Genomic DNA, 13,803 nt, shown 5'->3' with positions numbered 1-13,803 from the left:
TGCGAAGGCTCCGCTCCGGACCGCCGTCGCGCCTCGGACCTCTTCCCCCGTCGCCCGTGTTCTTTCTCCAGGCGTTTTCCCCGCGGGCGGCCTCGGTCTGTGGGCCTCTGTGTTTGCGGGGGGGGGCGGGGGGTGTCGGCAAATCCGTCTGCGGCCATCAGGGCAGGTCTGGACGCCCGCGAAGCCTTCCTTTCAGCGGGGCTCGCGGGAGGTAACTCCGCACAGGGTAAATGGCCCAGTGCCGGATATCTGGCGAGGGGGATTTTTTCCTGTGGTTGCAATGGAAGTTGCCAGAGGGTCTCTCTCGATCGATCGCACTACTTGCTGTACACATTCTGCATTTTAGTAAATGCAGCAGAAATATGAATAGAACATATGAATGGATGAATCTGAGTTCTTATCTAATCAAGCTAGTAAAGGGAGCCAAACAACCCAGCGTGGAAGTCAGGTGGGCATTATCCCAGTGCTGAAATAGTTTGTGATTTATAGCGGCATGCTAAAAGACAACTGTATTCTCTGTGGTCTAGTGGGAATTTTAATCGGGCCTTCTGTAATCAGACCCAATCTTAACTCACAGTTACAAACACTGACTGCAGTTTCCTACCTGTCATGAACAGAAGATGATGCATCAGGGTTTTTTGCTTCACCTATAGTAGTTGTGGCGTGGAACCCCTGGAACTGCTGGCTCAGTTTTCTTCAAGCTGTTTGCTGCAGGAATCTTGAGCAACTGTGCTTCCTGGGAACTTCAGGAATTCACCAGGTAGCATCTCTAGGCTGGTTGTGCAGTAAATGCCCCCCCCCAAAAAAAGTAGAAATAGCACTGCAGGGAATGCATTTTTTCCCCTTGTAACAAGTTGCACCTCCGAAGCTCTTGTCTACACAATGCCGAAAGATGCCAGACTGTATCTTCCTTTGTCTCCGGTCATATTGGCTATGAAGTCCCCCCAAGTAGTTCTTCTCTTTGTGTGTTGTATGCTTGGTTCCTAAATGGGCCATTGCATGGTGCTGCAGCCTCACGAATATGATCAACATATACAAAGAGTGGCCTGTGCTTATCCTCTTTATCAATTTCAGATGCTTTTATGCCACTTCAGTTGGTACAGATCTAAATGACTTACAGTGAGACCATCAGCAACATCAACATTACATGAATTGTCATATATCAAAACATCAATGAAATAGCCATATCTGAATAACGTAGATTCTACATTCTAATCAGTCAGGAATTACCTACCATATTAATAGTGCCACCAGCTTTATCCACCCTTTCCAAATCCACTTTAGAAGAGACAGTTTTTTAAACAGTTTCCCAAATTTCAGAAATTAAAGCACAGATCCTATATCTGATGATAGGATGCTCCACAAGTGGAGCACCCCTGCAGAAAATGACTGCCTCCTACTTTCCTGCTTGTGACTCCAAGGGAAACACCAACTCAAGTCACAGAAATTAGTAATCTGGGGTGCCAGATTGTTGATCGACCTCTGCTAATGTGCCTTTCGCAGCACATTAGGGGATGAGCAGAGATTAACAGAGATAGAATTTATGTTCATGTGCTGAAAAGCTTCAGTTTGAGCTTCAGGTGGAAGTAGTGGAGCAAGCCATTGGAGCACTAAATAGCAACCTCAGGAGGCAGAATTCCTCCAGCATCAAAGAGTTTGAGGACAGGGAGAGAGTAACTCATACGTACGTGCACATGCTGCTGTTTCAGCATTTAAAAAGAAGCATAGATCACCAAGCTACACATTTAATCTCTTGGGAAGCTTTGCTGTTAGGTGGTAAAATACAGCTTAGCAGAAAAACACATTTTTGCATTTAGTTTGCAGATCTTGGTTAGGAAACTTGCAAGAATTCATCAGTTTTTGACCATTTTTCTCATTCAAAATAGATAGTCCAGGGTCAGATGGGTCAATGGACTGACACCGTATGAAGCAACACCAAATGGTTTTGAGCCTTTTCAGGACATCCAATGTACCTAACTCTATAACTAATTATAAGAGTAGTTGATATGGGTGGCGCAGCGGCTTAATGACGCTGAAAGTTGCCGGCCAGAAATGGTCGACACTTCAGTGGTTCGAGCCCAGCTTTTGCGCAGCAGAGTGAGCTCCTGCTTCCTCCCCAGCTCCTGTCAACCCAGCAGATCGAAAACTTACGTGAGTAGGTAAATGGGTACTCTCACTCCGGTGAGAGGAAAAATGCTGGCAGCGCCTTGCAAAAGGAGTCGGGAGCAGTTGCCGGTAGCGCGAAAGCCGTGCACGCCCGAAAAAGGCGCGAAGCAACAGAAACCCCGCCTCCTGCGCTCGCCAGCTGGGCTCTGCTCTAGGAAGGAGGCTCTGGCAAACCACTTCCGAAACACCTTGCCTTGAAAACTGCAAGGACTTGTCCAGGCAGTCACCGCAGAGTCGGTAACGACTGAGTGCGGATAAAAAAAAAAAAGTTGATATAATCCAACAAAGGAGTCATCAGGAGAAGCCTATATCTGCCAATACAGCTACAATACAATTGGCAGTCACAGAATCCCAAAATTAATTTCTAAAGTCATATTAAGAATTGTAACTGTTCCAGCTTTGCAGGACTTCAGGTGGAAATACTAAAATCTGTGTGTTTTTTTTAAACGCAAGTTCAGTTGGCATAAGATCTCATGAGTGAAATCTCATTTATTTGTGTCACTGATGCCATAACACAAAGTTGTGCAATGCAGTCTGGAGCCTGTAAAGATTGCTAGCCCCAAACTAATGTATTTTGAGTCAGCTTTCCTCAGCCTGAGAGGCATAGGTTGGGCTACAATTTCCGTCAGTCATAGTCAGTTTGATTAAGGTTGATGGAAGAAGTAATAGGTTATCTGGAAAGATCCTGGTTGGGCAAGCCTGCCTTGCCCAAGAAATCTGTGGTAATCACATTAGTCCACTGCTCTCCTTCCACCCACCCACCCAGTCTTAGGCCCTGCTTCAAAACCTGCACTGGGTGGAGGAGGCATCTTACAGGGCAGAAGTTGAGATACTTCAGGGACAAGACCAAATTGTTCCTGGCTCAGATTCCACTAACAGAAACTGCTTCTGTGAATGGAAGCATATCTTTGGACACTGCCCTCTGTTTAACTGTAAATCAAAATAAAGAAAATTATCTGAAGAGCAGTAAAACAGTTTAAAGTAAAAAACAGACCCATCACTGAAAGTTGAAGTACTCTCAGTTACTTTATTAGATGGAAGAAGTGGAGATAGGATTCCAAGGATATACAGTGGTACCTCGGGATACGAACGCCTCTACTAACGAACTTTTCGGGTTACGACCAGCTCCGGCCGCAAAAATTTACCTCGATGTGCGAACTCCGCCTCGGGGTACGGCCATTTTTCCGCCCTGACACGTGGTCCGCGGCCATTTTCCCACCCCTGACACGTGGTCCGCGGCCATTTTCCTGCCCCTGACACGTGGTCCGCGGCCGTTTTCCCGCCGCGCCACGCCCGGCCGTTTTCCCGCCATGCCTGGCTGTTTTCCTGCCGCGCCGCGCCCGGCCGTTTTCCCACCCCTGACGCGTGGTCCGCGGACGCCAGAACGGATTAACGGTAATTACATTGAACCTTATGGAAAATTTGCTTTGGGGTGTGATGAAATTTGGAGGGTGGAACGGATTAACCGGATTTACATTGAACCCTATGGGGAAATTTGCGTCGGGTTACGACCAACTCGGGATATGCCCAGAGTCACGGAATGGATTAAGTTCGTATCCCGAGGTACCACTGTACTTGTCTTTGTCTTTGGAGGAAGGCCTTTAGTCACTCTCACGATCTCCCTTCAAAAGTAGCCACTTTTCAGAGGCCACCCAAGATGAAAAGCTTCCAAAACTACCAGAAATATTATATATTTCTTCAGGGCCTCAAAAGCAGCAGATAGTATTTCCAGCATGCAAAGGTGTTTTCCTCCTTCCAAGGGATCATCTGCCTCTTGCACCTTAGAGCCGCTGTAGAACGGATGGGCCGTACCATTGTGAACTGGTTAATAGTTGATTTCTGACCTCTCCTTCACCTGATTGTAGGGTGGATTGCAGAAACATCCGCCTTTTTAATTCTTAATTTGTTCGTGGCATCCTTCACCTTATCGCCACTAGGCCTCAAAAGCCTGCCTAATTGAAATAATATCTGGCGCCAAGGAGTTCAAGAGTCATGGCCACAATGGACAAACATCTGCCTTTGGGACCATAGCCCCTTCCTGCTTGAGGGGTTGGGACTCTGAGCATCCTCTCCTTAAATGGCCATGTAGGATGGGCAGAATTCGTCCCAAGGAGGCAATTCCTAAGGTGTCCCAGGCACACAGCAAGTGTGTCTTTGAATTGGACTTAAACGCCCATTGACAACCAGTGCAGCCACTGAAGCATATTCAGCTGCCAGCAGCCTGTCACATCACGGCGGCCAATGCGCATATTGTCCTATCCCTCCCTAGCAGGTTCTGGGTAGCTCTGAACAGTCACTGGATGAAAAGAGAAAGAGATAAAGGCATGTTTCACTGATTTAAGCACCACAGTGTAGGCCGATGTTTACTCTTGGTCTTCCACCACTGTTGTTCTCGGTGTCTCTTCACCTCATTTTCCAAAGCTCCTCAGTAAGGCACAAAGTTCTCTGGGGTTGGCAACTGGACAGAGGCTGCATGGAAACAATCTTGTCCAGCACCCTAGTTGTCTCCTGATGCCAGAAACTGACCAGGCACATGGTGGGAAATCCCCAAGTCCCCTCAGAAAATTCTCTGGACCCATCAGGTATCTGGGATAGACCATCTAAATGGTCCTGAACCCTCTCAGAGGTCAAGGGTGCTTAAAATATGAGGCTGGACCAGAAAGAGTTCGGACCACAATAAGGGACTGTTCATTACCTTCTCCATTTTCAGATCACCCACCATCAGCTCTGAACTGAATTCCAGTTCTAACATAACTGCCTGGGTATGTTGGGGCTGAAATTAACTGACAGAAGAATATGAGTTACTGTAGCAGCTATGGATTCCTGAGCTGCCATAGACCCCATTCCTAGGGCATGGAGATAGAGATTCCTCAGTCCTAATAGCTTAGGAGAGTCCATCACCAGCCCTGCTATGAGATCCTGGAGCTCACTGCTGATCAGTAAGGCAAACAGTACACCAAGAGCAGCCCTAACTTGTTCCTGCAGCCCAGCTTCATATAAAGATGATCACACCCAGTCACCCCTCCCCCAGTGGCACATTTCCTGAAATGATCCTCACCTCCCCCCTCCCCAACCTTGGTGGGGGGCTGCTGCAGGGCCCGGAACAGGAGAATTCATGAAACTAACAAGGCTGCATCCCCACCTTCACCCAGGTCTCAGCGACACATGCCAGGTCCACACATTCGTCCACCACCAAACCATGGATGGATGAGGTATTATTATGTTCAGACATGGTGTTTACCACCAGGAGCCTGAGGCCTAGGCTCAGTGAAGGTATCCTGGAGTAGAAGCCCTCAACAGCTGCTCACAACCAAGAAAGCTAGATTTCCACAGATTCTCATTAGCCAAGTTTTTATTGAAGGGAAAAAGGAGTTAGGTTACAGAATCTTGGAAACTAGGTATGTGTTCTTTAGCTCCCATTAAGATGGGGCCTCCTTGATGCATTTGATGTTCTTCCTAACTGCCTCTTGATGCAGGGGAGGTGTCGCTCTCTGATTGTCATGTCTGGCAGGAAGCTACGTCTGTTCCTGTCATATTTTGCCAATGGCCATTCCCATTCCCAGGCTCAGAGAATTCCATTGCAAAGCAGATCTCAATAAAAATGCAGCCCTCCTGGACTTCCTGCTGTAGCGGCCAGTTCAGTACATCCTGTCATACTTCCGTCTGGCCATCACAGTGGAAATATGACCTCCCCCCCATCTCATAAGTCTCAGCTAAATAATCTGACTTGCCCCCCAAAAAGATCATATAGGTCATCAGCCCACTCTCCACCAAGCACTGAAAGGAGGGGGTGTCACAGCCTGTCCAAACATTCTTGTCAACCCCTCCAACGTATGCACCAACCAGACCATCAGCCCATCCACCTAGGAACTATTCTCACTAATGCCCTATTTAGAGTTGAGGAAAGGCTCCTCCCCCTTTTTGTCAGGCAGAAGGGGATCCTTTCCTCTCCCTGCCTCTCGAGCAATTCCTCCAGCATTTACATTTCCTCCTTGACCAGATTCAAGTCTGCTGTTCTTCCTAAGCTCCCAAAGCACAGCACAGCCCACCCTCAGCCTCCAGCAGTTCCAGCTCACATCTCAGGCTGCCCACTCTCCAATCTGCACCCTGTTTTCCCATTCCCTACGCCCCAGTCATCACATCCACTGCCAATTTTCAACTGGGCCACTTTCTCTGTCTCTCTAGTGGCTGCTACATTGTCACTTGGGCCCCATGGATCCGAAGGAAACCCCACTTTGTACTGGTACCATCTCTGTGGCTGCTTGGAGACTAGTCAATAATACCTCTAGCTTGCTTTTGAATGTGATCAGCTACCCTTCTTTCTCTGCCATTAGTGAGGCCTTGGATCCCGAAACAGATTCATTTACATTTTTATTTTCAGTATATGCATACATACTTTTAAAACTCCACCCGCCTCTGTTGTCAAATAATATTTCACGTACAGGTACTCCTCAACTTTCGACCATAATTGGGACTGGAATTTCCATCGCTGAGCGATGCAGTCATTAAATGAGTCACACCTGGTTTTATGTTCTTTTTGCCATGGCCGTTAAGCAAATCACTGTGACCATTAAGTGAATCACATGGTCATTAAGCAAATCTGGCTTCCCCCATTGACTTTATGTATTTATTTATTCCCCTTCATGGATCACTGTCTTGTTGTGGCGAAGGGGCTTGTGTAACTCAGTGAAGCCATGACCTATACCGTGCAGGGCCACCCAAGACGGACAGGTCATGACAGAGAGTTCTGACAAAATGTGGTCCACTGGAGAAGGAAATGGCAACCCACTCCAGTGTCCTTGCCAAGAAAACCCCATGGACAATGTTAAGAGGCTAAAAGATATGACGCCGGAAGATGAGCCCCTCAGGTCGGAAGGTGTCCAATATGCTACTGGGGAAGAGCGGAGGGCAATTCCAAGTAGCTCCAGAAAGGGTGAAGCGGCTGGGCCAAAGCCGAAAGGACGTTCAGCTGTGGATGTATCTGGAAGCGAAAAGAAGGTCCGATGCTGTAAAGAACAATATTGTCTAGGTACCTGGAATGTAAGATCTATGAACCAAGGCAAGCTGGATGTGGTCAAACATGAGATGACAAGATTGAATGTCGACATCATGGGAATCAGCGAATTGAAATGGACGGGAATGGGTGAATTTAATTCAGGTGACCATTATATCTACTACTGTGGCCAAGAAACCCTTAGAAGAAATGGAGCAGCACTCATAGTGAATAAGAGAGTGGGAAAGGCAGTAATGGGGTACAACCTCAAAAACGACAGAATGATCTCAGTGCGTATCCAAGGCAAACCATTCAACATCACAGTCATCCAAGTCTATGCCCCAACCACTGATGCCGAAGAAGCTGAAGTTGACCGGTTCTATGAAGACCTACAACACCTTCTAGAACTAGCACCAAAAAAAGATGTCCTTTTCATCATAGGGGATTGGAATGCTGAAGTAGGAAGTCAAGGAGTAATCGGAATAACAGGCAAGTTTGGCCTTGGAGCACAAAATGAAGCAGGGCAAAGGCTAATAGAGTTCTGTCAAGAGAACAAGCTGGTCATAGCAAGCACTCTTTTCCAACGACACAAGAGATGACTCTACACATGGACATCACCAGATGGTCAATACCGAAGCCAGATTGATTACATACTTTGCAGCCAAAGATGGAGAAGCTCTATACAGACAGCAAAAACAAGACCAGGAGCTGACTGTGGCTCAGATCATGAGCTTCTTACTGCAAAATTTAGGCTTAAATTGAAGAATGTAGGGAAAACCACTAGACCACTCAGGTATGACTTAGATCATATTCCTTGTGAGTACACAGTGAAGGTGATGAATAGATTTAGAGGATTAGATTTGGTAGACAGAGTGCCTGAAGAACTATGGACGGAGGTCCGTAACATTGTACAGGAGGCAGCAACTAAAACCATCCCAAGGAAAAAGAAATGCAAGAAAGCAAAATGGCTGTCTGATGAGGGCTTACAAATAGCTGTGGAAAGAAGGAATGCGAAAAGCAAGGGTGAAAGGGAAAGATATAAGCAACTGAATGCAGATTTCCAGAGAATAGCAAGGAGAGATAAGAAGGCCTTCTTAAATGAACAGTGCAAAGAAATTGAGGAAAACAATAGAATGGGGAAGACTAGAGATCTCTTCAAGAAAATTGGAGATATCAAAGGAACGTTTAGTGCAAAGATGGGCATGATAAAGGACAAAAAAGGCAGGGACCTAACAGAAGCAGAAGAGATTAAGAAGAGGTGGCAAGAATACACAGAAGAACTATACAAGAAAGATCTTAATGTCCCTGATGTCCATGCTGGTATGGTCACGGACCTTGAGCCAGACATCCTAGAGAGTGAAGTCAAGTGGGCCTTAGGAAGCATTGCTAACAACAAAGCTAGTGGATATGACAGTATTCCAGCTGAGTTATTTAAAATACTAAAAGACAATGCTGTTAAAGTGCTGCACTCAATATGCCAGCAAGTTTGGAAAACGCAACAGTGGCCACGGGATTGGAAAAGGTCAGTTTACGTTCCAATTCCAAAGAAGGGCAATGCCAAAGAATGCTCAAACTATCACACAATTGCACTCATTTCACATGCTAGCAAGGTTATGCTCAAAATCCTACAAGCTAGGCTTCAGCAGTACGTGAACCGAGAACTACCGGATGTACAAGCTGGGTTTCGAAGAGGCAGAGGAACTAGAGATCAAATTGCCAACATTCGCTGGATCATGGAGAAAGCACGAGAGTTCCAGAAAAACATCTACTTCTGCTTCATTGACTATGCAAAAGCCTTTGATTGTGTGGATCACAACAAACTCTGGCAAATTCTTAAAGAGATGGGGGTACCAGACCACCTTACCTGTCTCCTGAGAAATCTGTATGCGGGCCAAGAAGCAACAGTTAGAACCAGTCACGGAACAACCGATTGCTTCAAAATAGGGAAAGGAGTACGACAAGGCTGTATACTGTCACCCTGCTTATTTAACCTATATGCAGAGTGCATCATGAGAAATGCCAGGCTGGAAGAATCACAAGCCGGAATTAAGATTGCAGGGAGAATCATCAATAACCTCAGATATGCAGACGATACCACCCTAATGGCAGAAAGTGAAGAAGAACTAAAGGGCCTCTTGATGAGGGTGAAAGAGGAGAGTGCGAAAGCTGGCTTGAAACTCAACATAAAAAAAACTAAGATCATGGCATCTGGACCCATCAATTCCTGGCAAATAGAAGGGGTAGAAATGGAAGCAGTAACAGACTTCATTTATTTGGGCTCCAAGATCACCGCAGACGGAGACTGCAGCCATGAAATTAAAAGACGCTTGCTCCTTGGGAGGAAAGCTATGCCAAACCTAGATAGCATATTAAAAAGCAGAGATGTCACCTTGCCAACAAAGATCCGCATAGTCAAAGCTATGGTTTTTCCAGTAGTAATGTATGGCTGTGAGAGCTGGACCATAAAGAAGGCTGAGCGCCGAAGAATTGATGCCTTTGAACTGTGGTGCTGGAGAAGACTCTTAAGAGTCCCCTGGACTGCTAGGAGGTCAAACCAGTCAATCTTAAAGGAAATCAACCCTGACTGCTCATTGGAAGGACTGATAATGAAGCTCAAGCTCAGATACTTTGGTCACCTAATGCAAAGAGAGGAGTCTTTGGAAAAGACCCTGATGCTGGGAAAGATTGAAGGCAAAAGGAGAAGAGGATGACAGAGGATGAGATGGTTAGATAGCATCACTGAAGCAATGAGCATGAAACTGAGCAAACTCAGGGAGGCAGTGAAGGACAGGAAGGCCTGGCGCAATATGGTTCATGGGGTCACGAAGAGTCAGACATGACTTAACGACTGAACAACAACAAAAAATTTATTTATTTATATTTCAAATTTGGTCACCGCCCATCTCACTAGGAAGTGACTCTGGGTGGTTTACAGTAAAAACAGTTCTGGCTTTGCTTATCAGAAGCCCCTGGGAAGGTCGCAAATGGCGATCATGTGAGCCTGGGGATGCTACAACTGTAGTATTTATTTTTTATTTATTTTTCAAATTTATATATGCTGCCCAACTTACTATACAAGTGACTCTAGGTGCGTGCCTGAATTTTGATCACATGGCTGAGAGGACACTGATGGTCGGAAGTGCGAGGACTGGTCATAACTGATTTTTTTCAGTGCCATCCTAACTTTGAATGGTCGTTAAACAAATGGTTGTAAGTCAAGGACTACTTGTATCGCTTGTAGTTCTTGAGAATCTTAGTTAAAGGAAACTAGGGTACCATTTTGCAGCTCTTATCCAAGGATGTGCTTCACCTTTTCTTTGCAGTTTCTTAAAATATGGAAAACATTGTAAAAAGCATTGCTTCTAGGTGAAAAGTTTAAACTGTGTTCTGCTTCTTGTTTTCTGTTTCTCTTCTCCCTTCTCTCTTCTCTCTCTTTCCAAAAACTCTCTGAAGGTTTAGAGTCAATTTGGATGGCCCCTAGAGAATTTCAGGAGCAGGTGGGATGCAGAAATGCTGCCGTCTAAAAGATATGCAGGAACTGCCCATGCAGCAAAGAGGGCTGATTGCACTGTTTGGCTACAACCCCCATGCTTTCCACCCAGCCTGGGAGTTATAGCTCAACAGATCTGGGGGCAAATTGGGGGGGGGGCTGTTATAAATAATAGCTTTCCTTTGAGGAATTCCTTTGTGATGCAGACTTCACAAACACTCCCATCCTTTTATAAAGGCAGATTTGGGGGCAGGGGGCAAATACCTCTACAGAAAATCCCTGAAATCACTGTTCAACACAGTTTGAGCAGTACTATAAAGACCATTCTGGGGTGAGTTGGGATAGCTAAATTAAAGCAGCAATTTGACCTTGTGTTCTTTCAGACCTTCCTGCCATGAGACTCTTCTAAGGTTTTGTTCCGCAAACATAGCCCCTCAGATCGTATTCTTGTTTCTGCTCCTTTCTTTGACTTAAAATCTTTGGTACCCTCATTTTGTGAACTGTTCTTCAGGGTAGCAGCATCCCTGAATCTTCAATAAGGTGCTTGGAGGCCATTTTCCTTGATACTAGGCATTGCTTCGACAATGGCAGGTTGTTGTGCATTGAGGAGAAAAATGACTCCCGCTGCCATTCTTTCTTCCCCTTAACTTTTTAAGATGAGGGAGCAGTTATTCTATGCATCCAGCCTCTCAGTTGCAGATGGGAGATTCTTCTTTATCAGCTGGAAGATTTCTTTTACAGCTGTGCCTTGCCTCCCCCAACCTGGAGCCCTCCGTATGGTTTGGGAACCTGGGTGTTGAAATCAGCACATCTGAGGGGCACCAGGTTGGGGAGGGCAAGTCTGGAGCATAATGGATGGTGCTGCCTGAAGCAACATATTTCCCAAAGAAAAGTAGACCTGTACAGCTTCTTAACTGGGTCTGGCCAAGCTCTTGCCCATCTAGCTTGAATTATAAACAGTGATCCTACAGTTTTGTTTGCGTCATTAAACGTTACCTCTTCACTATTAGTGCAGATGATTTACAAAACAGGAGATTTCTTCTAGACCTGCTCCACCAGGATGGAGGATGGTGGTGCTGGTGAAGGGCTGCACTGATATTTCAGCACTGGTAAGACAGATGGCCAACCCTCAGAGCCCCCTTTTCCTTTGAGGTGAAGGCTTCTCACACTGGGTCATGACTCCCTGTGAGGCTGCAAATCTCCTGGTGACTAGGAAGGTGGAAAGGGAGGAGAGGGGGAGCACAGGGTCTGCAGAGCTGCTTGTCCCAGAGCAGGAGCCCACACCGTGTGGGGAGGAGAGGTGCTGGCCTAAGCAGAGCCAGGAAGGGAGCACAATGCTAAGCTTCTCCTTCTAGGTAGCCACTGGTAAACGTGGGATATGTGCTTAGCACCTTCTACTGCCAGTGCCGAGCAGCTGTTGTCCCCGGCCTAAGGACAGCAGAGAGATCCTGCTTCCATCGCATGCTCAGCATGCATACCACCAGCAGCCAGAACCCTTGGATTCTAGGAGAAGCCCCATTCTCCTGTTCCACCTTTCCCCTTGGCTGCCGCCACCGCCGCCGCCTCCTCCTCCTCCTCCTCTCAAGCTAGTTGCTCCTCTACCAGCCGTACACATTGCAGGGCTCTTGGGGTACCTGAAGCAAGGATTATGTGCCCTTTGCTATGGGAAGAAACCCTTCACTCCCCCAGACCCACCCCCAGGGATTAAATGAGCCATCGTAAGATCCATCCATCCCTGGAAGGTCATTGCCGCCCTTGTGTCCCATGGCTTGAATCTCCCAGGAGAGCTGGCAGGGATCCCACTTGCCGGAATGCCTCAGAGGAACGCAAGCAGCAAGTTCCTGGGTGCAGCTCCCTTGGGCCACCTCCTGCTTCCTATGGCTCCATTCCTGACTCCCTCCTTTGCCTCTTTCCCCCAAAAATACTTCCTCTGTCCCTGTACCTCTCCCTCCCCCTTTTACCAATGGGTTGCGAAGGCAGTTAGGGACCTGGCAGGAGGGAGCTTTGCCCAGGCGGCCAGAGAGCCCGGCCCATGCTCCTTAAGGAGGACTGTGCTCAGTGAGATGCCAGCAGATGAACCAGGCATTTCTTGAGGTAGCTGCTCCAGCTGCTTTGCCACCAGAGCCCAGTGGGCTCTCCAGCAGCAGTTGTCCTCCTGTGGCTGGCTTCTGGAGGCAGGGAGGAGTTTGGATCCCATTGTCCCCTGCTTGCTAACAGTGGGTGATGGCAGTTGGCATTTTGAGCCTTGAGAATCCAGAGTAAAAAAGAACTCCACGCAATTGGAGAAAGCTTAATTCTTGTAGCACCTATTGATGCCCACGCTGCTGCTGCTGTTGATGCCCAGGGGGAGGGGGGTTGTCACACAATGTATTTAATATTTTAGGTGACCATGGTACCACAAAGATGGAGAAATCCTGTTCTAGGGAATGAAGTATCCAGCCCCCTGCCTTTGGGAGAAAAAATGCAGGAAGTGTTTGGGCTATACTGTCTTGAATGGTTCTTATAGGGGTTCTTCCAAAATCCGTTTGTAGTTCTTGGCTGCTGCTGTGAACTCAGATGTAAGAGGAGATGGAAAGGGATCTGGCTTGGTGGCCTCACACTGGTCTGCTGGCTTCTCTTTGGCACTTTCAGGCTGATGCAATGATAAGCGGTGTATATGAGATGGGTGGCCAGTATGTTTACTAAATAAATAAGCAAGCAAGCAAGCTCCTATTCTTTGCTCATTTCAGCCATGTGCCTCACTTGAAAAGCTAGTCTAGATCCTTTGTTCAAGGGGATCATGGTTCTTTACAGCCTGGTCACTCTTTCCCCTTGGCTACCTGCTCATAGCTCTTGGTAGATCAGGTTTCATCTTTGACCAAGTCAAGATAAAGATACCTTTGAACTGAGTGCATGAACACATCCATGCAGGAATTTTTTAGCAAAATATGGAAGCATTTTCCATTGATTCTTCCCAGGAGGTGATCTCTCCTATAGCTCTGGAGTTCTTTGGGGGTTACTAACCAGGTCTGATCCTACTTAACTTCTGAGCTCATAGGAGATCAGCCAGGTGCTGCCACCTGTTGAGACATCTAGTGTGTAAGTGGGCAAAAACCAGCCTAGAAGCAGAATGAATGGCATTGCGGGCTCTCTTTTTCCTAGGGCTTCAGTGAAA

At 46.9% G+C, this 13,803-nt stretch overlaps 1 protein-coding gene across 1 annotated transcript in view; it reads left to right on the top strand.

Annotated features, from left to right (window-relative positions):
• Positions 1–13,803, top strand: part of DHX30 (DExH-box helicase 30) — a 35,685-nt gene that overhangs the window by 607 nt on the left and 21,275 nt on the right. The gene's annotated exons all lie outside the window — the stretch shown is intronic.

This window comes from Python bivittatus, unplaced genomic scaffold (assembly GCF_059951505.1).
Source record: "Python bivittatus isolate LINGU-HERP-01145 unplaced genomic scaffold, Pbiv_v1 ctg000610_np1212, whole genome shotgun sequence".
Classification (NCBI taxonomy): domain Eukaryota; kingdom Metazoa; phylum Chordata; class Lepidosauria; order Squamata; family Pythonidae; genus Python; species Python bivittatus.
Note: the sequence above shows the minus strand (reverse complement) of the source record. Positions and strands in the feature narration are given on the sequence as shown.